Raw genomic sequence first — 27694 nt, 5'->3', positions numbered from 1 at the left:
ATGTTTCATTTCATCTTTTGTTTCAGAAGTTGTCTTTTCTTTAGCCATTTTTTTAGGTGCTTATGGTGTTTGCTTTTCAATCGGCTACCTTGATTTAACTCCCTAAGTTCACTTGGTAAAACAGGCATTTTCCATCAAATGGGCTACACACGGAAAAGTTATTCAGACCAGAACTGTTAGAGCCAAAAGTGCGCCCAAATGCCTACAGCCCGCCCGCCACCTGTATGGCTGTAACCCGCCCATACTGTGCCTTGGATTGGCTCTGACCGTACCAAACTATTTCACTACTCATGCATATCGGACTCTGAACCATAGTATGCTCTGAACATAGCCAACCCAGAGTGAAAGCTAGAGAAAGACACCCAACCTAACAAACCGTAGGTAATGACTTCTAACCAATCAGAGGCAGAGTAGGGCGGGTCAAAGCGTAACCAGGGAGCGTTAGCCATATTGCTAAAATCAGAGGTTTAAAACTAGCTGGCTACAGAGTATCTGTACTGATATTTCTAACTAACCATGTCGGCAAAGAAAAGACATTTGACAAGATATGGCAAAGCATAAAAAATGGATAACAAATTAGGGACACCAACGCGGTCGAGGAAAGAGATGGCTGCACTTGACGTTACCATCAGCAGCATGGATGATGCTAACATCGGTGTAGGTGCACATGGACAGCAAAACCTGGAGGACACCCCCCGTCAGCAAAAACTTTAATACCAAAGTTACCAGCGATGAGGATTACCCCGCAAACAAGAAGTGTCAAGGTTTTGAGAGGGATAGATGCAGTATTTTATTTGAAACCAGCGGTCACACAGACTGTGAACACCAATCTCTGAGTACAGGTGAGTTTGGTTAACCTGTTGGCATGTAGCCATTTGTTGGCATTGTAGCTAGCCCTTGCTGCTCACTAAAATTACTTAACAGTAACGTTATGGGAAAATTTGGAATTTTATTTTAGTAAGTTACAGGTCTGGATAGCATTGAACAATATTTGTGCTTCCAGGCTATTTCCCATATTCTGTTTTCTTAAATATACAATTCTTAAATGTCTATATATTGATCATATAACGTTAAGCACAGTTCATGGCGTTCGGAGTTAGATAGTTCTGCTAACTTTTAATCTGTAACGTTACTACTTAGTGAGTGCGTAGGGCAAGGCAAGAAGCGCATGCGACCTAACACTCCTACTCAGAGCTGGCTCCGTGCCTGTCTTTCACAGTTCTGCTCCAAGTGCCTTTTAATTTATAACTGTACCAAATCCAGACATCCAAAACTAGATAAGTTAAAAACATGTGGTAGATATTGTTAGTTTTCATATATACACAGCGTCACAAATAACCAAATACCAAATATTAAGATTGTCTGAGTTATGCAGGGATGTAGTTATCATAAAATTAAATGGATTGTGTTATCTGTAAGAAAAGCATACATTTATGTCTGCATAATTGTGTAGACTGACTGGTCACAATAAGTCAATGCTGTTTTTCTGAGGGCAAACTATTATAAATAAATAAATATGGTCAATCTACTGAGAAGTTTAAAATTTCTGAATTGTTCAGTGGAAATCGTGTTGGAACATTTGTATTCACACAGAGGTTGTTTACAATCACCAGGTTTATTAACCAGCAGTTCACATAAAGAAGGACATGTATTTAATGTTTAATTTTTAGATGCACTTAAGTTTATTTCTCTTATTTCCAGCCATCAATATGTCTCCAACAGTCTCAGTGCTGCTCCAAAAGGCAAAGATAAAAGAATGCTTGCTGAAAAGACAAATCAAGCAGTTAAAAAAGGACATGGACTTCCTTCACCAACAATTAGCAGGTGTTTTTCTTTCTATGCTGCATATTATAATTTGATGTAGTGAGTAATTGCACACTAAGAAGATTATATTTTTTGAATTATTAAACTTTTGAAGCATTTGGCAGACTAGATTAATATACATCGGATCTCACAATAGCGTTATCACTTTCCTCCAAATTTAAATTTCTAATGCAATTTTCACTACTAGAATGGGCACTTTGTAGGTAACCCTAGTTAAGAGTGGATTGAATTTTGTTTTTTGTGGGTACGCTATTTGATGTTAATATTAACCCTGTTATTTTAATTATATTTCCTATTGTTTTAGCCAATAACCCTGCTGTAGGGACGGGGTCTAACCAAACTTCATCGTCATCTGCATCTGCCTCCTCCTCATCCACCACCTCCTCCTCTTCATCTTTCTCCTTATCTTCAGAGGACGATAAAAAGAAAAAATGGCAAAAAAAGAAGTATCACAAAAAGCACACAAAAAAGAGATACATCAAAAAGGACAAGAAGAAAAGAAGACAAAAGAAGAAGGTGGCAAAAGGAAGGACACCACTTGGCAAAAGAGGTGAATTAAGGGGCCAAAGTATAATTACATTTTTATAAATTGTGGTTAAACTTACAAATCTGAAACATTTCTACTTAGGTTTTTTATTTTAGATTGGGTGCAAACCATTTTTATGACCAAAGTGGTTTTACTCATCAAGGATATAACATTTAAAGGAAAGTTTACCAAAAGCAAAAAACAGCTACATGTTTTTACTCTTGGAGATATTAACCGTAGAGAAATGGCATTTGGTTTGTTGCATCAAAAATATATTGGAAAAACTCGACAGCAATGTTTCTTTCCAGAAATCATGACATGGTTACACAGGATGCTATCAGATCTGGTTGTGATCAGTTTTATTGGGAACCATTTTCTAACAAAGTACCATGCCATAATAGTTTTCCATTAAACTGTTCACAACAAGGTCTAAGGATTGTTGGTAGTTATTATGTCATGCTTTCTGAAAAAGGTGTGGAAATGTTAATCATGGTGCTTTGAGCTACATTGAATGAAAGCCTATCTCCTTGGATATCTCCAAACCTCTGCAAATCACATCGAACCCATGCTGGCTAGATGTACCTTGCTGGGTAAAAACCTAACTTCTGGCATGTCTGTCATATGCCAGATTTCCCTCCCCCACCACTGCTACATCAGGCATAAAACCGTATAGCCAGACCTTACTAGAGTGCTGAAACTGCAATTGGGAGATAGGTCTGCCAATGCGAGAATACACCAAAATTAGCTGGATATAGATCTCTGGGTAAAAAGAGCTTTATTTTTTTCAAGATTTTGAGGAAGCTTCCCCTTGGAACACATCACTTTTACCTAAATTACACCCAAAGAAGCCAAACCAGGAGATATTATATTATTTTGCTTTAAAAGTGAACTACAAATACTTAAGAGGGTTAAAGACATCAGTCACATCTGTGGAAGGAGAATTTCATATGGCAAGTTATTAGTTTGTGCCATTATTTAGGTTTTATGGTTTAATCCTATACAATTTTAACAGGGTTAACTGTTTTTCATTTTGTGAAAGAGATACATACCCCAATTTATGCTGTGTACTTGTATTTTGAGCAGTCAAGTGATTGACAAGTTTATAGTTATGAACTGTTGTCTACTTTTGCAGTCAGAAGCCCAATAGAGATCATCAAAAGATACAAGAGGGTGTTGAGGGCATACAACCATTGCATGAAATTGGGAGAAGCATGTGCACATGCTGGAGTGACAGAGCTGACAGTGAGGTCTAAAGCGGTGATTGCAGAGCTTGCCATATCTTCCCCACAAAAGTTTGAAGAACTAATGGCAGGATACAACAAACTGCATAAGATAGCTGACTTCCTCAGCAGATGTGAAGACTTCATTAACAACAATACACAAGTAAGGGCCAATATAAATAAATAAAAATTAATAATAATAAAGCGGTGGGTAAGCTCATACCCTACAATAAGATCGAGAAGAAGTAATTGGTTGGGAAGCTGACTAGAGTGATGTTGAAATTGTAATGATCAAAAAGGACTGTGCAATGTAAAGGTTTGTGCATGTTCATTCATTTTTAATGTATGGTCATTGTTCTTTTTAAATTTTTGACCACACTGTAAAATTAGAGGAGCACCAATACCATTTTTTTTTTTAATACAGGCATGGAAAACATACGAATAGCCCTTTATTTTATGTTTACAAATATTTCAATTTTCAGTAAGTAACTTTGATTGAAATTTTTCGAATAAAGGTTTTATTAGTAAGTTTTTTTTTAATATCCCGCTCTGACTTGCAGGCCATTTTTCATTTATATATTTGTTTTTTTGTATATAATTTAATGAAGGGCAAAATATTTCTCATTGCGTTACCAAGCACTTACTAATAACTATAAAAAACATCAGTCACAACTTTATATAAACATCCAGACAACCCTTAACAAAGTATTAATTATCTGTATAAACAATGTTTATAAATGGTTTATAAAGTATTTATTAACTATTTAACAAGGTATTATAGTCATCTGTTGCAACTTCATAATAACCATCCAGACACTGTTTATAGACGGTTTACAAACCAACTAGTAACTCTTAACAAAGCACTTCTAATAATTAGTAATCATTGTTAATTATAATTTAATTGTTTGTTAACAGTTAACTGACGGTTTTCTAACAGTTAAATGATAAATAACTAAAAATGAATTAACCATCAATTTACCATCTATAAATGATGGTTATTATAAAGTGTTACCGAAACGTGAAGTTAGCAAAGCCAGCAGCCATAGTTAAGTGCATCCCCGGGGCCAGAGCCGGCAACATTGAGTCTTATTTGAAACTACTGGCCGAGGATAAATGTAAATACAGTAAGACTGTTATTCACGTTGGTGTTAATGACTCCCGGTTACGCCAAACGGACGTCACCAAGATTACTGTTGTATATGTGTGTACATACGCAAAGTCAATATCGGACACCGTAGTTTTCTCTGGACCCCTGCTAAATCTAACCAGTGATAACATGTATAGCGAGTTTATTGGTGGACCTAATTCTTGACAATCCAGAGTTGGGACCAGGAGGCAGAGTCGCAGTCTAACACACTTTTCTACTCCTCCATCCTAGGAGTTACCTAGTAAAAACCCCATAGTGACGATGTCTGTCCCCCGACCATTGAAATTATTTCAATCAAAGGTAAAAAGAGGAGCTGTGCATGAAAACCTCATAACAGTTAAAACCACAAGTGCAATATTGCAAAAGAATAGAAAAATTAAATGTGGACTCTTAAACATCAGATCTCTCTCTTCTAAAGGTGTACTAGTAATTGACTTAATATCAGATTCTAATATTGATTTATTTTGAGCTGGGTGATGGAGAATGAGTTAGTCTAAATGAATCCACCCCTCCCAGTCATATCAATACTCACATTCCTCAAGGCACAGGCCGAGGAGGTGGAGTTGCAGCTATCTTTGATTCTAGTCCACTAATCAGTGCTAAACCTAAACTAAATAACTCATTTGAAAGTCTTTTTCTTAGTCTTTCACACCCAAGTTGGAAATCACTGCAACCAGTTCTATCTGTTATACTCTGAATTCTAATCTAAATTTGCAGAGCTTTTGTCAAATTTAGTGCTAAAAACGGACAAAGGTGCATCCATTGTAAGTTCTGGGGTTGCAGGTGCACCACTTGTCTGTACAGCTGTGTTTGGTGCTACTGTCGTAGGTGCTGCTATTGTAGATGCTGCCTTTGTTGAGGCTGCTGCTCTCGGTGAGGCTTTCGTAGGTACTCCAGTTGTAGGTGCAGCTGTTGTTGTTGTGGCAGTCGTGGGCGCGGCTGTCGTTGCTCCAGTCGTTGTTGAGGCAGTTGTAGGTTCGGCTGTAGGTTCAGCTTTTGTAGGTTCAGCTGTCATAGGTGTTGCTGTTGTAGGTGCTGCTGGTCGTAGGTGCGGCTGTTTTAGGTGCTGCTGTCGTAGGTGCAGCTCTTGTAGGTGCTGCCATTGTAGGTACAGATATTGTTTGTGTGGCAGTTGTGGGTACCGTTTTTGGTGGCTCTGTAGTAGTTGCTGCTAATGTAGGTGCAGCTGTCATACATGCTGCTGTCGTAGGTGCTTCTATTGTTGGCAATGCTGTCATAGGTGAAGCTGTTGTAGAACCTGCTTTTGTATGTGAACCACTTGTGGGTGCAGCTTAGGTTGGTGCAGCTGTTGCTTCTGTCGTTGGTCCGGCAGTTGTTGGTTCAGCTGTCGTAGGTTTTGCTTTTGTGGGTCTATTTTTTGTTGGTGTTACTGTTTTAGGTGCGGTCGTGGTTGGTGCTGCAGTTTTAGTTGCGGCTGTTGTAGGTGCTCTAGTTGTAGGTGCGGCTTTTGTAGGTTCTGGTGTTGTAGCTACAGCTTTTGTAGGTGCTGCTTTCGTAGGCGCAGCTTTTGTAGGTGCTGCTTTCATAGGTGCAGTTGTTGATGGTGCTCTTGTTTTAGGTGCTGCTGTTAGTGGTGCTGTAGTTGTAGGTGCTTCTGTTGTTGGTGCTGCTGTCATAGGTGCATCTGTTGGCGGTGCGGCTGACGTAGTTGCTGCTATTTTATGTGGAGCTGTTGTTGGTGCGGTAGTTGTGGGTGCGGGTGTTGTTGGTGCTACTATTGTTGGGGCTGCTGTTTTAGGTGCGGCTGTTGTTGGTGCTGCCATTGTTGGTGTGGCTGTTTTAGGTGCGGCTGTTGTAGGTACTCCAGTTGTAGTTGCAGCTGTAGTAGTTGCTGCTTTTGTAGGTGCAGCTGTTGTATGTGCACCGGTTGTCAGTGCTGCTGTGTTTGGTGCAGCTGTTGTAGACGCTTCTGTCGTAGGTGCGGCAGTTGTAGATTTAGCTAACATAGGTGCTGCCGTTGTTGTTGCTGCTGTTGTAGGTGAGGAGGTTGTAGGTACTCCAGTTGTAGGTATGGCCGTTGTAGGTTCTGGATTTGTAGATGCAGCTGTTGTAGGTGTGGCAGTTGTGGGTGCTACTGTTGTTGGTGCGGCAGTCGTAGGTTCTTGTGTTGTAGGTGCTGCTGCTGCTGTTGTAGGTGTCGCTGTTGTTGGTGCAGCTTTTGTTGAGGCAACAATTGTTGGTGCACTTGTCGTAGGTTTAACTTTTGTAGGTAAATCTGTTGTTGTTGGTGCTGCTTTCGTAGCTGCAGCTGTCGTAGGTGCCACTTTCGAAGGTGCTGCTGTTGTGCGTGTGACTGTTGTTGTTGCAGTAGTTATGTGGGTGGCTGTTGTTGGTGCTTCTGTTGTGGGTGCAGCTGTGGTAGATGCTTCTGTTTTTGGTGGGTCTGTCCTAGGTGCATCTGTTGCCGATGCGGCTGTAGTAGGTGCTGCTGTTGTGTGTGCAGTTGTTCTTGTTGTGGCAGTTGTGGGTCCTGGGGTTGTTGGTGCTAATGTTGTAGGTATTGCTGTTGTAGGTGCAGCTGTCATAGGTGCCTCTGTTGTTGATGCTGCTGATGTAGTTGGGGCTATTGTTGGTGAGTTCTGCAATTGCAGGTGTGGCTGTCGTAGTTAGTCCATTGTAGGTGCAGGTGTTTTAGGTTCTGGTGTTGTTGGTGCTGCAGCCGTAGGTGTATCTGTTGTATGTGCAGCTGTCTTAGGTTCTGTTGTTGTTGGTGTTTCTGTCGTAGGTGCATCTGTTGTTGGTGCAGCTTTTGTTGATGCGTGTGTTGGTGCTTCTGTTGTAGGTGCAGCCGTTGTAGGTACTGCTTTCATAGGTGCTGCTGTTGTAGGTGCTTCTGTTGTAGGAGGAGCTGTTGTAGGTGCTGCTGTCGTATGTGCTTCTTTTGCTGGTGATGCTGTTGTAGGTGCAGCTGTTTTAGGTGCTTCTGTCATAGATGCACCTGCTGTTGGTCGTGCAATTGTTGGTGTTGCTGTTGTAGGTGTTCCTGTTGTGGGTGCAGCTGTTGTTGATTCGGCAGTTGTAGGCGCAGCTGTCATAAGTGCTGCAGTTGTAGGTGGAGCTATTTTTGGTACGGCAGTTTTGGGTGTGGGTGATATTGGTGCTGCTGTCGTAGGTACTGCTGTTGTAGGTACTGCTGTTGTTAGTGCTGTTGTTGTAGGTGCGTCTGTTTTTGGGGCAGAAGTTTTGGGTGCTGTTGTCGTAGATGCAGCCGTCATAGGTGCTGCTGTTGTAGGTGCTGTCTTCTGTAGTTGTGTACAAAACAGGAGAAAAGGGTTCTTTAGGCATCCATTGTGTTATGTATAACAGATAAAAAGCACAAATTGACAACATTCCATCCAAAACGGTCAAATACGGGGTTGACAGATAGATTTTTAAATCATTACAGATAAACAGTCATCATGCCTGTTTATCAGGATTTTCAGCGAAAAAAATCTATCACAGATAAACATCATCGTCATCGTAGCTTAAATTAAGTTCCAGTTGTTTGCAGATAACTAAACTGGGTTGTATAGTGACGATTATGCAAATAGAGAAGTACTTCCGCTTGTTGTTATCTGCTTTTGGTATGGGTAACAAGAGCTCAAAGTCACACGTTCCTTCGGGGCCTGGCAGTGGATGAAATGGTGAAAAAAGTTGGGCCTAAATGTATAGAATGCCTGCACTATTGGGCAACAAAACACGATTTTCCTGAAAATGGTTCTTTAAGTACAGGTAAACTTAGAATGCTAAAACAGGATTTAGAAGAAGAAGAAAAGCTATTGAGAGGGGGAAAAACAATTACCACCCAAGATCTGATTCAAATAGAAAAAAGCAAAGAATGTTTTAGTCAGTGGATGAAAGAAGCCACTTGTAGGGAAAGAAAAACGATGAAAAAACTAGTAACTAAGGAGGGAACAGATAATACTGTTGAAACACAGAAAGGAGATATGAACACTGTCACTAATGCATTCTCTCTCTCTCTGAGTCTCAATGATGGCGATCAGCTGCTCAACCCACCACCAGCCTACCCTCCTCCGCCATCCAGGCCGAAGGGAGAAACACCGTCCGTGTCTCCCCCAGAAGCAAGCGCAAGGAACAACCAAGATCCCACACAGCATCCACCTCGCTGCAAGCTCTCTCTCTACAAGCAGCCACGGCCTCTCCCCGACTACATCTGACATTAACAACAACATTGTGGACCATCATCCAATGCGACAAGTCAGCTGAACATGCAGAAAAAAAGAGAAACAGAAAAAAAATAACTTAGACAGTGTCAACGTTGGTTGGAGAAGTGGGGTCCAGAAGCAAAGGCAAAGCAAGAGGAAAAGGCGGAGGGCGAGGTGGAGGGCAGAAGCCAGCATTGGGCCGAGACAGATGTTTCAACTGTGGAGGAAGAGGTCACTAGGCAGACAAATGCCCATCCCCAAAACAAGAACGCAAACGAGAACAGAGGGGTCCACCAGCTGGAATTGCGCCTACAACCAGCAACAGGCAGGAGGACGGGAGGAGGGGGGAGGAGAGTGGTGGAGAGTCTGAGCCAGCTGGATCTGCACCAGATGAGGGAAGTGAAAATAAAATAAAAAACACTAACTAATCTGCTTGCAATGAAGTAAATGCTTTCACACGCTACAGTCCATGAACATCACACTCTTCCTCGCACGGGAGAATTCTAGACACAATATTGTCACCTAGAACAAAAAACATGTAGAAGATATTCCTACTTATGCAATGTTTTTACCTGAGGTGTATAAATTGGCTACTACTATTTGAATGTGCAAGGAAGGGATGTAGAGTTTTTGGTTTAAATGGGTGCAACAAAATATGTGCTCCAAAAATCTTTATTAGCAAATTTAAAGCTTTCTGGTAGAGTTGTTCTTTGCAAAAGTGCAAGCAGAGCGATTCTACCAGAAACATTTTCAACCTCCATGATGTGTGTGTAAATAGGGATCTAAATGATTCGGAGCAGGAGAGAAGTGCAAAATGTTTGTTTTTGTTCTCTCCTGTGTCCTGTGAATTTGTTAAGTAGAGATCTCATGTTACGTTTTGGCATAGGAGTTATATTAGACGTCACTGCCCAGCCTGACTCATTGTTTACAAAACATACACACACACACACATCTCAGCTGATTTTTTTTCAGTGGTGGATCTCTCTGGGTCATGCTGCAAGCCTTCTGCATGAGGCCAGAGATGTGATTTAACCCCTTGCTGACTTCATGTCAGAACAAAACCTACATTGCACTTGTTTTGTCTCATCAGAAACAGATGACATGTTTGTTGAAGATTTTTTTCAAAGAAGATACGGATGAACTTGAGTGTGCTTACATATACTGGCATGGATATAAATTTGCAGTAGCAGTAACCTTGACTGATAAGCAGAGAATGTTTTTCAGAATTCCACACTCTCATGCTCATATATCTCTTTGTCTAAATCTCCCACAGATCACTGGAGAAACTTGGGATAATTTGTCCTGGACTGTCACCAGCTGACTGACTGGACTTGTGCTGGGGATGGAGAAGTAGTAAAATTATCTCTGTCTCCACGGGCTGTTATCAAAAACTTCTGTCACACCATGCGATCGGCGCGCGCAGTGTGTTCCAGCGGAAGGAGTCTGAAACTCACACACACACTTTTGAATAATGCTGTGAATGTCTCTCCCACAGAGATCTCGCCGTTGCTGTCCCAAGGGCTGACTCACCTGTGGGCAGCGCATAAATTTGACGTGGGCCTGGTAAAAGTTGCCAGCCTGATGCCATCACGACGCGCTCAGACTTTGGATGTACTGTGGGAAGCTGGTTAACCCGGGTGTTCATTTGCATGATAAATATTTTCCAACAGACCAGGGTGCTGGAGATTATGTACTGCAAATTTCAGATCACTTCATGTGTCCAAAAAAGACAACATGCACTTATGTTGCTCTATGTAAAGTATAGAAACAACTGTTATTATCCTCAAAGGCAGCTAGGACTATCAGCATGGACAGATGCTAAAAATATGTTGTCAGTCAGGTTGCAGCCACCACACCCTTTTTCTGTTTAACATTGGAGTTACTTGTTCATAGAGATTTTACCTGTAGCGATAGCTGTTGCTAGAAGGATTGTAGCAGGTCATGTTATGCTTAAAGATAGGAGAAAAAAAAAGAAAGTCAATTAAGTTGAATGAATGATTTGGGTATTAGTATAAAAAAATGTAATCTTTCATGATATTTCTTTTTAAAGACAATAGTTCTCCAGTGTTTCCCACGTCAATTCTTGAATCAGGATACTACCAATAAACAAAAGTCACAAAGCAAAAAAGAACAACTTTGTATCAATGTCAGTGCCTCATCAAAACAGTGGTGTAGATTTGGTTATAAGTTCCCTTAGTCAATTGTGTGAATAAATATTAAAATACTTTTTCTCATCATATCATTAGATCGTTAACTAGTATGCCAAGTTGCCAGATTTAAGTGTTATGCAAAAAAGCAAGCTGTTTTTTAGGAAAGAGTCAGGAGATTTGGGGGCTCCACGCTCCAGTAGCCCATAGCCTAGCAGGTGGCGTTGATGCAACTTAAACACTAGTTAGCACCCAACATTAAACAAGAACACTGAATGCCAAGTTGATTTCACTTAGTCTTTTGTAATATCAATTGCCTTGCCTTTGACTTGAAGCACGTGTACATCATTATCACAACAAATCACATTAAAACTGGAAAATAGCTTACGGCTCTGGACACGTCACCCTGTGTGTTCTTGTAGTTGGTTTTAGTGTTATCCAATTGCGTGCAGTGAGATTTTCAAATGCACGCTTGGTGCCTCCCCTCAAGATGGGCGACTTTAATTACTTGATGCCAGACTCTTAATCTTTTGGATTTGGGTCTGGATTTCCAGGCTACCAAGGCTTCAGTGTGACTTTAACCCCATCATTTTCTTAGTCAACCTCTCTCACTATTTCTTTCAATGAAAATGTCATTGTCCCCTTATGACCCCATAAGGGGGATGATTCCAGATCAGCCCATCTGAGCTTTCATTTTCTCAAAGGGGGAGCAGGAGACCCATGGCTCGGTTTACACCTATCAACATTTCCAGCCACTGGGGGACCATAGGCAGGATGGGGGAACGCATATTAATGTTAAACGGAAATTTTCATGCCATGGGACCTTTAAGAAGAAGAGTTTAAATAAATCAATATCTTATAGCTAAATTTAACTATGCACCACTCCCAGTTCTTTTATTCTCAACAAACATGCATGTGATCGCTTACACATCAAAGGCTGAGACCGGCTGACTGACACTGTTGTGAAATTTAATTATGGAAATTATGTGGCAGGGCTTCATTCATTCATAAACATCACTGGGACTTTAATTGAAGCTCTTGACATTAAACATGCCCCGATACACTTTCTCTTTACCCACCAAAACTGCTAAATATCACATGATTTATGATTTACATTTTTCAAATATTTTGTATACTGAAAATCATAGTTTCCCACAGAAACTTACATACAAACACTCATGTACAAGAAAGTTCATTGTTTTGAAAAATATACCATTCAAAACAACATTAGTAACTGTAACTATGTTTAATACTTGTTTGTTTCGTCACATTTTGCAAGATTCATTTGTCTATTAATAGTGGAAGTATTTTCTGACATCCCAGAGTTTAATGCTACATTGTGTAGCTTATAATAGTAGCAATGGTTCAATAACCAAGTGCTTAACGTTGAATTTGATAGCAAGCTCATCCAAAGCTGTACAAGAATGACACAATCATGATTGTAGTCTGTTCCTCTCCTGTTTGGTGGCTAATATTCACCACAGACGTGTAGACAACAGACTAGTCTCGCTTTGCCTGACCTTCCGCCAAAGTGCTGTGGAGGAGGGTCAGGCTACTTCACACAGCATTGTGAGATGGGAGAAAAACCTGCTCGGGTTTATTGGCATTTCTTTAAACCAATCACAATTGTCTTGGGCGGAGCTAAGCATTGGTATCCCTGTAAAACTGCCTCTGAAAGGAACTTGTTTTGGTGGAATGTATAAGTTCAAAGACTGTTTTAGTCGTGCAACATAAAACTGTCTGGATTTACCCTGCAAAGATCTGAGGAGCAATTAATCATCAATCATCAAAGTTTAGAATGCCAACACAAAGAAAGAGGAAGTTAAAGGACATTCAGCCAAAAAAAGGGGCATCTGGTGGAATTTCCTGAAGATGATGAACAATGTTCATGATCTGGTGCTGGAGGCACATCCTCTGCTATGCCTTTTTCCTACATGCTGGTGTCTATATTGGATGCCCAGTTTGGGTCCTGGGGTAACACTTTATATAATAGCCATCACTAATAAATAGTAAATTGAATGTTAACTTTAGTTAATACTTATTTTAGTGTTAAAAATTAACACAGTAATGATTTACGTTGTTTACTAAATATTAGTAATGTTATAAATTAGGTTATTCTATCATTAGTTTAGTGTGCTATAAAAAAAAGTTTATTAATATAGATAGATAATGAATACTTCTATGTCAATGGTTAATAATAGTTTGTTAACAAGCTATGGGTTATAAATCATTAATCATAACTATCATTAATATATGGTAAATCGATTGTTAATTAATCTTTAGTTAATTGTTATTTAACTTTTAGCAAACCGTCAGTTTACTTTTAACAATCAATAAAATTATTATTAATAAAATATTAGTAGTGCTGTAAATCAACAGTTTATTGTTACACACATTACATCCCTCATATACTATATTAGGTATCAGGTAAGGATTAAAAAATGTTTGTAAACCTTTAAGACACCATTTTTAAAAGATCTTTAAACATTACATAAATAGATAGATCACATATTCCTAACGCTTTATTAAGGGTTACTAGTTGGTTTGTAAACCGTCTACAAACAGTGTCTGGATGGTTATTATTAAGTTGCAATAGATGACTATAACACCTTGCTAAATAGTTAATAAATACATTTTAAACCATCTACAAACAGTATCAAGATGGCTATCGTAAAGTTGTGACTCATGGTTTTCATTATAATTGTTTAGTAAGTGCTTGGTAAAGCACTTACTTGGTGATGCATTTTTTTGCTCTTCATTAAATAACAAAATATTGTTTAAATACAACATATATGTATATACTGTATATACACTTACATACATACATATACATAAATATATACAAACACACACACACATATGTTTATCATGCGTTTGTGGTGCGTTTGTAGGTGCTGCTGGTGTAGGTGATGCAGTTGTAGGTGCCACTGTAGTAGATGCTGCTATTGTAGTTGCAGCTGATGTAGGTGTGCCTCTTGATGGTGCTGCTGTTGTAGATACTGCAGCTGTAGGCGCCGTTTTCATAGGTGCAGCAATTGATGGTGCTGCTGTTGTAGGTGCTACTGTGGCATGTGCTGCTGTTGTAATTGCAGTTGTAGGTGTGACTGTTGTTGGTGCTGTCGTAGATACTACTGTTGCAGGTGCTAATGTTGATGCTGCTGCTGTGGTAGTCGCTACGGTTGTAGGTAGTTCAGTTGTAGGTGCCGCTGCAGTAGGTGTATGTGGGTGCTAATGTTGTAGTTGCAGCAGTTATAGGTGCCACAGTTTTAGGTGTGGCTGTTGTTGGTTCTGTTGTTGTAGGTGCTACTGTTGAAGGTGCAGCAGTTGTAGTTGCAGCTGTTGTATATGCTACTGTTGAAGGTGCAGCAGTTGTAGATGGAGATGTTGTAGGTGTGACAGTCGTAGGTGCAGCAGTTGTAGGTGCTACTGTTGTAGTGACCACGGTTGAAGGTTCTGCAGTTGTAGGTACCGCAGCAGTTGTAGCTGTAGCTGTTGTTGGTGCAGCTGTTGTAGCTCTCTCTCTCTCTCTCTCTTGCTCTCTCGCCATCACGTAAAAAATATTTTAAACAACAGGAGCCTATATTTTCTGTAGCCTACTCCGTAACAACAGACCTCCTAGATGCCTTTTTCTCGTCAAGCGTTTCACTCTCCAAACTGCTGTCTTTAGATAAAAAGTCCTGTACTGTGTTCGATAATGTTGTCAGACACTTTTAGTAAGCAGAAGCCTGTCAGAAGCAAAACCAAAATTACTTTTATTGGCCAAAAAGTAAGGCTCCACAATTGCCCCATTAGTTTACATTGAAGCTCGGTTTGCGCTGGCTTGTCATTGCGATCTTGCTCAATACTGGACCAAGTTCAAAGGTTTTTGGTCACATCAGTCTGTAAGACCAATGCAGAAATGAGGCCCAGGTTTAACACAAACGGCAGTTAGCCTTTAACTGTTGATACTGGATAGTAAATGCTTATTACTGCATTAACTAGTGATAACTAATGTACTCAAATTGTAAAGTGTTACCAGGCATTGAAATAACCAATGACACCATAATCCAGGAGAAGCAAAAATGTGGAAGCATCAAGTTGTTTCCTGGCATAAAGCGGAAAAGAATACTAAGTTAAATTTCTGTAAAAGGTGTTCAATAAGTAACTTAAAAGAAAGGGTTGTCTTGTGTGTGTTTGAAAACAGCATACCCTGTGTTTTGTCAGCATTTAAAACCAGTTTGAAAGGAAACAAGTGTGATTGTCAAATGTGGCATGCAGATGTTCAAAGACCAGGGCAACAGGGTTTCCTTGATAATAATAAATTATATGATTATAATACAGATGTAAAAATGTATCAGAAACGTTCTGACCTTTTTTTCTAACATACATTGTGAAGAGAGTGGGTCCTTAAACAGACCCTTGCAGCACACCTTTGGTGACTTCTAAATAACTGGACAAGAGTCCATTAAGTTGCACACACTGCTTACAACTCGAAAAGTAGTTTACAAACCACCCAACAGCCTGGTCCAAGAAGCCTATATTCTGAAAGCCTCTGATATAAGATGCTTTGGAAAGTGCAGCACAGTATTCTTTAGAAACCAAGGGATCCACGACACGCTTTAACACTTTGGAGGCAGTTAATGTGCTGTGTTGTTTTCTGAAACCAGACTGATGGGAAGATAAAATATAAATAGACCACAAATACTCCTTCATCTGATCATTCGCCAGCTTTTCAAGAACCTTGGCTGAGATGCAGAGTTTGGAAATGGGCCTATAATTAACACTGGTTCTGCTAAATTGGCAACAAGGCATTTAAAAACCCTCTTTGCAAATAATTCACAACTTCTGATGATTTTAAAATAAAAATAAAAAACTTTTCTAACACAACACCTCCTTTCCGTCTGTTAAAGCCAGTTCAAAGGTTTAAAAAATGCAAAAATAAACCACATTGAGTCTTCAGAATTTAATGCTAAAACAAAAACCCTGGCTGACAAATTGGACTTTTTCTTCCCAGCTCACTGATAAAATATGTGTTCTTCCAACTTGACCCTGACCTCTGATTGTGATGGAGAGGGGAAAAAGAGATCATGACACAATACCAATTCTGTAACACAATTTTCTTTTTAAGAGATTTTTATACTTAGTTTTAACTAAATTTAAAAATAAAATTCTGATGTGTTTGCACATGAAACAGTTCATTTTTACGATGCTACAAAAAGAAAGCTTGCATGTGCAATGATTAAAAAAAATGGGAGAAAAACAATTAATTGTACTTTTAAATGCGGGGAAAAAATGTAATATCAGCTAAAGATAACCCACTAAAGAAAGATTTCACAACGTATTAAAGAGTAATATTATGACTTCATTTGAGAATCACTTATGATCACATTAAATATTTGATAATATGTGATAAGGACATATTATGAACATTTCCTAAAATTAGGACATAGGAGAGTAATAGAATGTATTGGTATATGTGATATTGTAAACCTTTCATCTTATTTGACAGTCAATGTCTATTATTATGTTGGTACAGATATTGGAACAGAGTAGGCTAATGATGTCACTCATAAGTAAAAGATTTCAGAAATTTTGTTACACCTTAACAATGAACAAAACCCATTATCCAGGTAGAGAATTTCAGCTTTCATCTGTCAGTATCTTTGTTATTATCATGGCATTGTCCTGCTTCATTAATGTAAAATTGTTTTTGTTATTCAATTTTCTCAAGTTTGAATTTATTCAAGTTTGAAGCTTTTTCTGAAATTGGCACTTATCTATTGTAGCTAGCTGTATCACCAGTGTTTGCTCCAAAGGATTAAACGGCTTTCTGAACACAGATCACTATCGCACTAATCCCACTTTTGGTTTATAAGTGAGAGACATATCCTGATAGCATAACATACAGACCTCAAAATGTACCCTACCCCAAAAATGTGAGATGAAATGTTATATAATCCACCTTTCTATCTGCTGCTTTCAATGTGTTAAACTTTTTCAATGTCTTTTCTTTCAGTCCAGTTCCCAACTGTGGTATTGCAAAACGTTGACCTTGTGTGACACTACACTTGAAACAGAAAGGCTAATGTTGTCACACCTTAGCAATGAACAAAAGCAATTCACAGGATATATAATTTCAGCAGTTAATTTGACAGTTTCTTGGCTCAGTGTAGGCCTATAATGGCACATTCCCTTCTTGTGTCCTGTTAAACCGGTTGCTGCTGCATTCCACCTATGTGAATGTTGAAAGAGGTTTGACTAGTGTGGCATACAGTAAATCATGACAAATACATAAATATATGAACAGTATATATAGACACATCAGAAGGATATGTATCTTAGGTATTTTCACATATTCTTCGGTATTTCCACATGTTCTTTTGAAGTGTAACTTCATGACATGTATATCAGCGAGTATGAAATCACTGTTCTTTACTTAATAATAAATGTCTAACTGTGTTTTTCTTCCAAATTAAAAGTCTGTAGAATTGTTTGGATTGTTTTAAATAAGACAAGTAAACTGCAGGTGCTTTTACAGGGTTCCCCTTGTTGTATGTAAGACTTTTGCAAGACCTTTTTTAATACCACACACAATTAATTTAAATTAGGTTTTTCATGATTATACTGTCCAAAGAATAATTGAAAACTAGTAGGAAAGTAACAGCCTAAATTATTTGACACATTACACTTTTTCAAGACTTTTCAGCAGAATTTACAGTATGTAAGGATCCTGCTGTGACTGACTGCCTTTGTGTCACTCTTGTGGCCATTTTGTGTATTGTCTGTTTAGTGTCTTCCATGTGCTCTGTAGTTACCTGTCTGTCATGTGTCTTTGTCTCTGCCCATCCCCTCATATAGTCTGCACTTTCTTGTCTCTATTTTCCCCCCAGTTCTGCTCCCACCTGTTCCCTGTTGTGTCGTTAGAGTCTATCTAGCATCAGACAGAATATCTCTTCAGAGGGTCATCAACACGCCACAGAAAACCACCCTCTGCCCTCCTTGGTTGACATCTTCAGCTCTCGCGGCGTTAGCAAAGCTAAAAAACATTTTACTGGACTCTTCTAAATTTAGACATTTCCTGTTTGACATGTTGCCCTCAGGCAAGCCTAAAAGGAAAAAAGATTCCCTGGAAATAAGCACACTTAACTCCTAAAATTATTGACTCACGGACCCCACGTTCATATTATATTGTCCCTCAATAATCTTGTTTATTCTGGTGCAATAATTATATTCATGCCAGTGAAACATTTAAATTTATTTTAGGGGAATACAAACTCTTATTCTAGTGCAAAATGTCATTGAATTTATGTATTTTACTAATGTTTGAATCCAATTCTGTGTTGTCGTTTTTTTTGTCTTTGTGAGGTTTTTCCTGTCTTTTAATGCACTGATCAGGAGTAATGCTCCTAATTTGGTTGTATTCTGCACAGAAGCAATAAAGCCTTTATATTCCATAAAATTGCTATCTGCTTTTAACGTTTAAAACTTGTTCCGTGTTCATTATTGTGTCAAAAGGATTCCCATTAGCTGTCACCAAAGTGGAATAAGCTAATCTTCTTGGGGTCCAACAAAAAGAAGCAAAAGAAAATCACTTAACAATGATAAACTAAAATCAGTAAAACATTGTAGACATCATTATAAACATCATCAGACATTATTCGGAATAGTTATAGTAATATTATTATTATTATAAATATTGTGATAGTTGTTATTCCATTCTGAGAGTGTTTGTTCTTATTGGACAATGTAATACTAACCTTGACCTTTAGATAGATAGATAGATGGATAGATAGATAGATAGATAGATAGATAGATAGATAGATAGATGGATAGATAGATAGATAGATAGATGGATAGATATTGATCCTAAGAAAAATGGGAGATTACAGTGTTTCAGCAGCACACGTAAATCAGTCGCACAACACAGAATATAAATATAAATGAGATATATAAAAAATATAAATACATAATAATATCCATTAATTAATAATAATAGGAATAAAATAAAAAGAACAAGGATTTGAATATATACAGGATGGGAAAACCGAAATGTGCAAATGCTTAAAAAATGAATAAAAAAAATAAATGTAAATAAACCAATTGTGCAGGTTGCACTTAGTGCAGTAGTGTGGTGTCTAAAAAGTCTTATCTAGCACCCAGTGATGACATGTTAAAAAGTTGTATTGCTTGTGGTAGGAAGGATTTCCTGTAGCGGTCCATGCGGCATCAAAGCCGTCAGAGTCTCTTTGAGAAGGAGCTCCTCTGTTGGACCAGTGTGGGGTGGAGAGGGTGGTTGGGGTTATCCATGATAGATAACACTTTGTTCAGAGACCTCCTCTCCACCACAGCTTCAAATGTGTCATTTTTGCAGCCAATCACGGAGCCAACCTTCCTGATCAGTTTGTTCAGTCTGTTTGTGTCGCTGGCTCTGATGCTGCTGCCCCAGCAGATGACGGAGGAGAACAGAGCGCTGGCCACAACAGACTGGTAGAACAGCTCCAACATTCTGCTGCACACATTGAAGGATCTCTGCTTCCTCAGGAAATAGAGTCTGCTCATCCCCTTCTTGTAAACAGCAGTGCTGTTGATCCTCCAGTTCAGCCTGCTGTCGATGTTGACACCCAGGTATCTGTAATCCACCAGGTCCACATCACTTCCCATATGCAAAGGGGCTGCGGAGCCGTTCCCTTCCTCCTGAAGTCGATCCCCATCTCTCTGGTCTTATCCACGTTCAGCAGCGGGTAATTCTTACCAGACCACTCCACAAATTCATCCACCAGTGCCCTGTACTCTCCCTCCTGTCCATCCCTTATACACCCAACAACTGCAGAGTCATCAGAAAACTTCTGTAGGTGACATGACTCTGAGTTGCACTGGAAGTCTTTGGTTTAAAAGGTGAACAGAAAAGGAGACAGCACAGTCCCCTGTGGGGCACCTGTACCACTCACCACCACATCAGACAGAACACGGTCCAGGCGGACAAACTGTGGTCTGTCTGTCAGGTAGTCAGTGATCCAGGAGACTGTGGACGCACCGACACCCATCAGCCGCAGCTTCTTACCGAGTAGTAGTAGCTCAATGGTGTTGAATGCACTGGTGAAATAAAAAAATGTGATTCTCGCAGTGTCGCCACTGCCATCCAGGTGCAAATGAGCTTGCTGCAGAAGATAGGTGATAGCGTTGTCCACTCCCAGACGAGGCTGGTAGGCAAACTGTAGAGGGTCCAGAGAAGAACTCACCTGCGGCCTCAGGTAGGCCAAGAACAGCCTCTCCAGCTCTTTCATCACATGGGATGTGAGCGCCACTGGATGGAAGTCCTTAAGGCCAGATGGAGTCAACTTCTTGGGGACTGGGACAAGGCAGGACGTCTTCCACAGCAGTGGCACCCTCTGCAGGCTCAGGTTCAGGTTGAAGAGGTACTGGAGAACACCAGACAGCTGACTGGCGCAGGTCTTCAGGACCCTGGGGCTGATGCCGTCCGGGCCAGCAGCCTTACGCTGGTGAAGCTTCTCCAGCTGTCTCCTCACCTGGCCAGGTGTGAATGTGAAGCAGGAGGGGTGCTTGAAGTGTCAGTGGGGGGAGGGGAAATCTGCTGGAGGGGGGAGTGGGCTGACTGCAGGAGGGTTGACTACAGGGGAGTGAGGAGGGAGGTGTGGGAACAAAAGAGGGAGGGGGAGGAGGCAATGAGAGGGTTGTAGGGGGTTGGTGGAATGGTAGAGGAGGCAGGGGATGGCTGTGAGCTAAACAAATTGAAGCTCTCTTTCTGCTGCCTGGTGTTTGTCCTCTTCTACCCTTACACCCAGTGATCTCTTTCATCCCCGTCGACACCTCCCTCATGTTGTTCTGCTGGAGACTGGCCTCCAGCTTCCTCCTGTAGGAGTTTTTACACTCCCTCAGTTGATCACACAGTCTGTGCTGTACTTCACTAAGCTCTTGTCTGTCCCATGACCTGAAAGCTGTCTTATTCTCCTTCAGAAGGACTTTCAGGTCACTGGTGATCTACGGCTTGTGGTTGGGAAAACAGCGTACAGTCCGGGAGGGCACGGTGGTGCTTTCACAGAACTTGATGTATTCTGTGACGCAGTCAACCATGTTATTGATGTCCTCCCCATGTGACTCACAGAGCATGCCCCAGTTTCACAGGCACAGGACAGGCTGCCGCAGGACACGAGGAACATACATAGGAGACAGCAAGACAAGGTTGCGATCTGATTTGCCAAGGGGGGGGGAGGGCGGTGACACTGTATGTATCCTTAGCATTTGCATACAGGAAGTCTAAAAAAGCAGAGTACCGCCACACCATAGTCCGGGATGTGCGAGTGCAGCCATGTTTCGGTAAAACACAGTAAGCTGCACTCGCGGAACTCCCTCTGGGTTCTGATAAGCGCTGCTAGTTCGTTCGTTTTATTCCCCAGAGACTGTCTATTCCCCATAATGATCGCTGGGATGGCAGGCTTGTGTTTTCTTCTTTTTTCCTTTCGTTTTGTATATACGTAGTTCCTTCGGGATTTCAGGTTTGGCCCCAGGCAGGAGCACAGTTCCACACTGCGCTATCAGCTGATCACGTGAATAAACAATAGTCTCGCTGCCTTGTGCGTAACATGCAGTTACAAAGTACAACCAAAGTAAGAATAATACTAAAAGAAAAGTTCCGAAATGTACAGTCCCCATCCTCAACACAGATGTACAACACTTAAAGACTAAAAATAAATCAAAATAAAGTAATTAAAAACACACAAAATAACAAAAATTATCAGGAGCTGCTGCAACAGGCTTCCGCACGACACTATCAGCTGATCACGTGCATAAACAATAGTCCCGCTGCCTTGTGCGTAACATGCAGTTACAAAGTACAACCAAAGTAAGAATAATACTAAAAGAAAAGTTCCGAAATTTACAGGCCCCATCCTCAACACAGATGTACAACAATTAAAGACTAAAAATAAATCAAAATAAAGTAATTAAAAACACACAAAATAACAAAAATTATCAGGAGATGCTGCAACAGTCTGCCGCAAGACACAGCGCCGTTTTGCATTTTGTAGATGTAGATGAGCGTACAGGTGCACAATAATCCAGTTGTACATAAAATGTAAAATTTAGCCACCTGTCCCACAATGTTTGTAGGGACATAAGAAAGACATTTCCTCACCATAGAGATACCCCAACCCATCTTCTTCCCTATGGCATAAATATCTTCTGCCCATGACAGCTGACTATAAATTGTACCTAGTCATTTTGCTTTATCTACTTGTTCTATAGGTTCCCCAAACAAGTTCAAACGTATCTTTGGTGTAGATGTAGTTTATGACTCAATCCCAAGATGATTGATTTGGTTCTCAAGATGTTCAGTACCAGCTTATTTCATTTCATCCAATCTAAAACCATATTTAACTCATCTGATAAAAAATTGTCCAGTTCACTGACAATTTTTGCAGCATAATACAATGAGACATCAGCAGCATACATTTGTACAGTTGATTTGAACTGCTAAGCCACTCTTCATTTTAACCCCAACCGGCCCGTCAGACACCGCCTACCAAGAGCCTGGGTCTGTCCGAGGTTTCTGCCTAAAAGGAAGTTTTTCCTCGCCACTGTCGCACTGTTGCTTGCTCTGGAGGAGACTACTAGAACTGTTGGGTCCTTGTAAATTCTGGAGTGTGGTCTATCTGTAAAGTGTCTTGAGATAATTCTTGTTATGAATTGATACTATAAATAAAATTGAATTGAATTGCTTTGCAGAGAGAGAGAGAGAGAGAGAGAGAGAGAGAGAGAGAGAGAGAGAGAGAGAGAGAGAGAGACAGAGAGAGACAGAGACAGAGAGACAGAGACAGAGACAGAGAGAGAGAGACCAGCTGCGAGTGAGTGTTAGTCTGCCATCTTTAGGTCAGAGAGGGAACAATTTTACCTTCTTTCTAGATGGGAAAAACAGCTGTCATTAAGCATGCATTTAATACTTGATATGAACAGGCAAACATAGTCAGCTCCTAGGCCAGGTACATTACTGTCCAGCATGTCAGTACCCACTGAGCTGTGTTTGGACAGGGACTTCAACAACTTCCTTACTTCCCGCTCCTCCACACCATTAAACTGGAAAGTGCACCTCTTGTCTAACATTACATTATTTTTTAATGAGCTTTAGATAATTAGAATCTGTACTGCCCATGCCCTGCCTTAGTACATGGACCTTATTTATGTAGGAATCATTAAAATAATTTGCTATATCAGATGTAGTCAGAAACATGCCATCTGATTCCACAAAGGAAGCTCCTCCAGTTGTCTATCTCCCCATTATTTCATCAAGGGTTTTCCAGAGCTTTATACCATCTTGCTTTACAGCATTTGTTCTTTGCTTGTAATCTTTTTTCATCGATCTATTCAGTTTTGTAACCTGCTTTCTCCGTTGACAGTACTTGAATCCGTCCTCCACTAATCCAGACTTTACTAATGTAGAATTGGTTTCATCTCTTTCCTCCACGGGGATCATTATAGTCTCATTCAAACATGGAGCTGGTCTTGCTTTTACAATACATTTTCTCATAGAGCATGCCTATCAAAAATCTTCATGAAGCTTTACATAAAGATATTTAAGGAGGCCTCAGGCTCCTCAGCATACACATAAGTCCAGTCAATATCGCCAACATCTGCAAAAAAACTTTCCGGAATGAATTTCTTGAACATCCTTTTATGTATACTATATTGACCTTACATTTAAGAATTCTAGTTTTCCTGGTAACTGCTATAATATTATGGTCAGTAAAATCCACAGATGAAGAAACTGGTTTAGTGCAGCATTCAGGGATATTTGTGTAAATATGGTTCATGCAAGTGGCAGAAATATGGCCAGCACTGTTAGTAAAGACTGTTGAGAGATCATCAGAGACAGATTACAAAAGCATTGATCAATAAAATTATCTTTTATTTCATTGGACATTGATTGGCAAACCAGTCTATGTTCCTTTCATTAAATAAGAAAATGCCACCATTCACATCTGTAACTCTGTCAATTAACACACATTACCATTCAGATATTGCATATCAGTCTCAGGAGGTCTATACCAGCCAATCAATATTGGCTTAAGGTGACCCCCAATCTTAACCCATAAGATTCTAAACTATCTGAGACAATCTCAGAGCAGTGTTGTCGGAAGTTATTTCTGATAAATAATGCTGTTATACATAGTGCTATGCATGTATTGTAATTAAATAATGTTCACATCTATGACATTGCAAATCTTTCACTTATGTGACAGTTCACATCATCATCATTGACGCTTTTATTTGGGAAGAGAGTAAAAGCTAATCTCATGACTCATATTATCAGAAATGTTCTCACATCTTATTGAGAAACAAAACTAAATGTCTGCATACATAGACTTTCGGCTGTGACTGTGTCACTTCCTTGGCTCAGTATAATGGCACACTCCCATTTTTTGTCTTTATGCAATCCCTCTACATGAATGTTGAAAGAGGTTCGAGTAAGTTATGACAAAACACTGAATATAGATTTGTGGTCAAGTGGTAATGAAGGAAGAAGAAATGCAGAAAAAAACAAATACAAATTGAAACATACTGAATGAATATGTTGTATGTATGTATATATGTTGTGAATAATGTTACATTCCACATTCCAATTTTAGAGAATTAAAAGTAGTTGTCATCCATTTCTGTTGTGTCCTAAATTGCGACACTGCTCCTATCTGTGTGAATACACCCACAGAGCCATTTGGCCCATCCAGACTCTCTAATCTCACTACGCATCATCTAACTGAATGGAACGATTGGTGGAAAATATGTATATCCTGTGTCTCATTAATTAAACCTTGAGAACATTGTTAACTGAGCGCTGCTTTGTGTCTCTTAAATGTCAATTCACAGCATTAATATAATTCAGTGGGAAATCACTGTGGTGATAGTCTATAAGTATTTTGAAAACGTGAAAGCCAGTAGAAAATACAGAATTGTATGTGGGGATTTATTTATTTAATAATGAGAGGTAACGGAGCCAGATAAGGAATAAAAGATGTCCTGCTGACTGAAAAGGAATTAAACTCCTAAACAGACAATCCACTGGCTTTTATAAAACTTCCTATGGCCTTTTTTGAGATAAATTAATTCAATGCTATTTAAGACTGTTCAAGAAGTGCAGAGTATATCTTTTCTACACTAGCAATGGAGCGGGTTAAAGCTGAACATTCTTGTTAGGATAAACTTTAAGATCAGGTTAGTCATGAAGAGGTTATTATTAATTGTATTGAAATATTAGGTTTCTGTTCAGTTTTACTTCTATCTTTTAAGTGAGCTTCCATTATCTCGCAGCATAATAATTATGCAGTGAGCATTTCTCCTCATGGAGGTGGCTGTGGTTTGTGATCAGCTGCAGAGGAGAGATGTGTGGGGATAGTTCATTAGAGCAGTGCCAAGTGAGTTTATGACACAGCTGGTGCTTGTTGGTCTGATTACACTTTCTTTAACATGCAGTAGCGTGCTAGAGCTCCAGATGATTACCACACACCAAAGACAGAAGGACGCTTGTGTTGCTGGACATTGGTTATTTGAACTTTGTTTTTCTGCCATTAGCTACATAGGAGCCCAGTAGGTTTTTTATATATATATATATATATATATATATATATATATTTTTAAACACTACAGTCTTGCCTGGCTGGATTAGATGAATAATACTAAAATGCCGGCTTGGAGTTGTGTAACACTTAGCCGAGAGTAGAAGAAACCGAGTGTTAACATTGTTAAAATCTTAGCTTTTAAGCTCACGGGGGGGTTTCACTAAAATATGTTTACCTGATTAACTTTTGAAAATGTGGCCCCTTCAACACAACTAATTAGATTTTAATATCTAAGTTGTAGGTGTAATGTTCTGCCTTCTTTGTGTCCATTTCCCAAACATGACATTTTTTTAAATCAACTGTTTTAGACCACCAAACAGAAGATAGAAACACGTTTTTTTTAAGATGAACCCAAGTGGTGCAAGTCAACAATTTCCTAGCAGCAGCAGACGCCCTCACATGCAGGTGGAGCTGTAGTTTCAGCTGAGCTCTAATGTCACAGGGAAATGGCTGTCACTCAAATGTAACTTCTTTTTTTTCCGGTAGATTAACATTTCTTAGCATTACCGTGGTTCTCTGCAGCCAAAATCAACTGACAGTTGACATAACCAACAATAATCAGTTAAGTATCATTCAGTATCACATCAGGGCATTTTGCTTAAAACAGGACTTAAACAATTACTAATTTTATAAATGTGATGAATTTAGTCCCTTGATCATCCAATCGAGTACTTGTCAGCAGTTGAGAATTCTTTCTTTACAATGGTAGTTTAAAATTCAATTTTAGGAAACGAAAGACAGGATTTCATAGTTTGTGTGCATCTTTAATACCTCTGTGGACATAATAAAAGGTAAGCTCTCAGAATACACATAACAGAAAACATTAATAAGCACAGTGGGTTTAAAGCTTTAGTAGGTCACTTTTGTAAAAATGTTTTTTACATATTTGTTAAGAGTAGAACAGCTGATTTTTGACCCAACGGAACGAGAGAGCGAGCGAGCTGATGAGCGGTTTGTTTTGAAACGGGACCAAAAGTGAAGATAGGGGCAACATAACAAGGTTCGTATTCATTTGAACATTTGGCCTTCCTCTTTTACAGTACTTTAACAGAGCAACAGGTTTACGTAGCTAGCTGCGGTGTTGAGACTGACTTCTACAATTGTTTGCTAGTGACAACATTGTGGGCCTGATCTGTCATCGCTAACGTTAGTCCGCAGTGGGAACGATAACTACTTAACTGGGCACCTGCGTGTTTTGATTGCGTTAAAGTTAGTTTCCTCTTCTCTGAATGCACAACCTAGTGCTGTTAAATAGATTTTAGTTGTATTACAGAAAAATTTGTCGTTAGAAGACTTGGTTTGAAATTTTAAATTGTGTTCTTTTACTGAAATGTACACCTTTTGTGGCTTGTCTACTTCAATAACTAGCACATTAAATGTGTTCTAAAATGCTCTGCATGAAATTAATTGATGAAGGAACAGAAACAGAAATAAGCAATGGTATGCTATTTTTAAAATTGTTTATATTACAATTAAATATATTGCTTACATCTACTGACATTTTCCATTTCCTTTACTTTCTCCAGATTGATGTTGGAGTTAAGAAGATGACCGATGATTCCCTTAAACCTGTGAGAGGGAAGCTACTTTCCCTTGATATTCAATCTCAATTGTCATGTGATCAAGTGTTGGCTGCTGCTGCTGTAAAGAAGCTGAAAGAGTTTAACCAGGATATGGAAGATGGTTCACGTGTTTTATTGTACCCTGAAGCTCAGGAAGTAAGAAACACCCCAGGAACAGACCCCCCTTTCACAGTGCAGAAATACAAGGAGGAAATTGGAAAGGCCTACCAAAGAATAACAATGTACATTTGCACTGTTGAAGACTTTGAAAACAGCTTTATGTACTTCTTATTTAACACTGTGAGTTGTTGCCAGGAAATCCAAATATCATTGTAGCCATCATGGAAATACTTTCTAATCAGATCCTCTTCTGTGGGGCTCTCTGAGGCTGACCCTGAGGAACATAAAGGGAGAAAATTATTAGAAAGCATCATTTTTTACAAGGACCGGCTCCATAACATCATCCGGTCTACAGAGAAGATATTCAGCTGCAGTC

At 39.6% G+C, this 27694-nt stretch overlaps 1 protein-coding gene and 1 long non-coding RNA gene across 2 annotated transcripts in view; one reads left to right on the top strand and one right to left on the bottom strand.

Annotated features, from left to right (window-relative positions):
* LOC117934599 overlaps window positions 1-27694 on the bottom strand; it is a 71142-nt gene that overhangs the window by 35543 nt on the left and 7905 nt on the right. The gene's annotated exons all lie outside the window — the stretch shown is intronic.
* Window positions 5706-7038, top strand: LOC117934603. The gene is made up of 5 exons (XR_004654518.1): window positions 5706-5825; window positions 6177-6197; window positions 6243-6271; window positions 6722-6731; window positions 6996-7038. It is a non-coding gene; the product is annotated as an uncharacterized LOC117934603 (long non-coding RNA).

The sequence above is a fragment of the Etheostoma cragini genome, chromosome 19 (assembly GCF_013103735.1).
Source record: "Etheostoma cragini isolate CJK2018 chromosome 19, CSU_Ecrag_1.0, whole genome shotgun sequence".
Classification (NCBI taxonomy): Eukaryota; Metazoa; Chordata; class Actinopteri; order Perciformes; family Percidae; genus Etheostoma; species Etheostoma cragini.
This window is presented reverse-complemented; position numbering and strand designations above follow the sequence as displayed.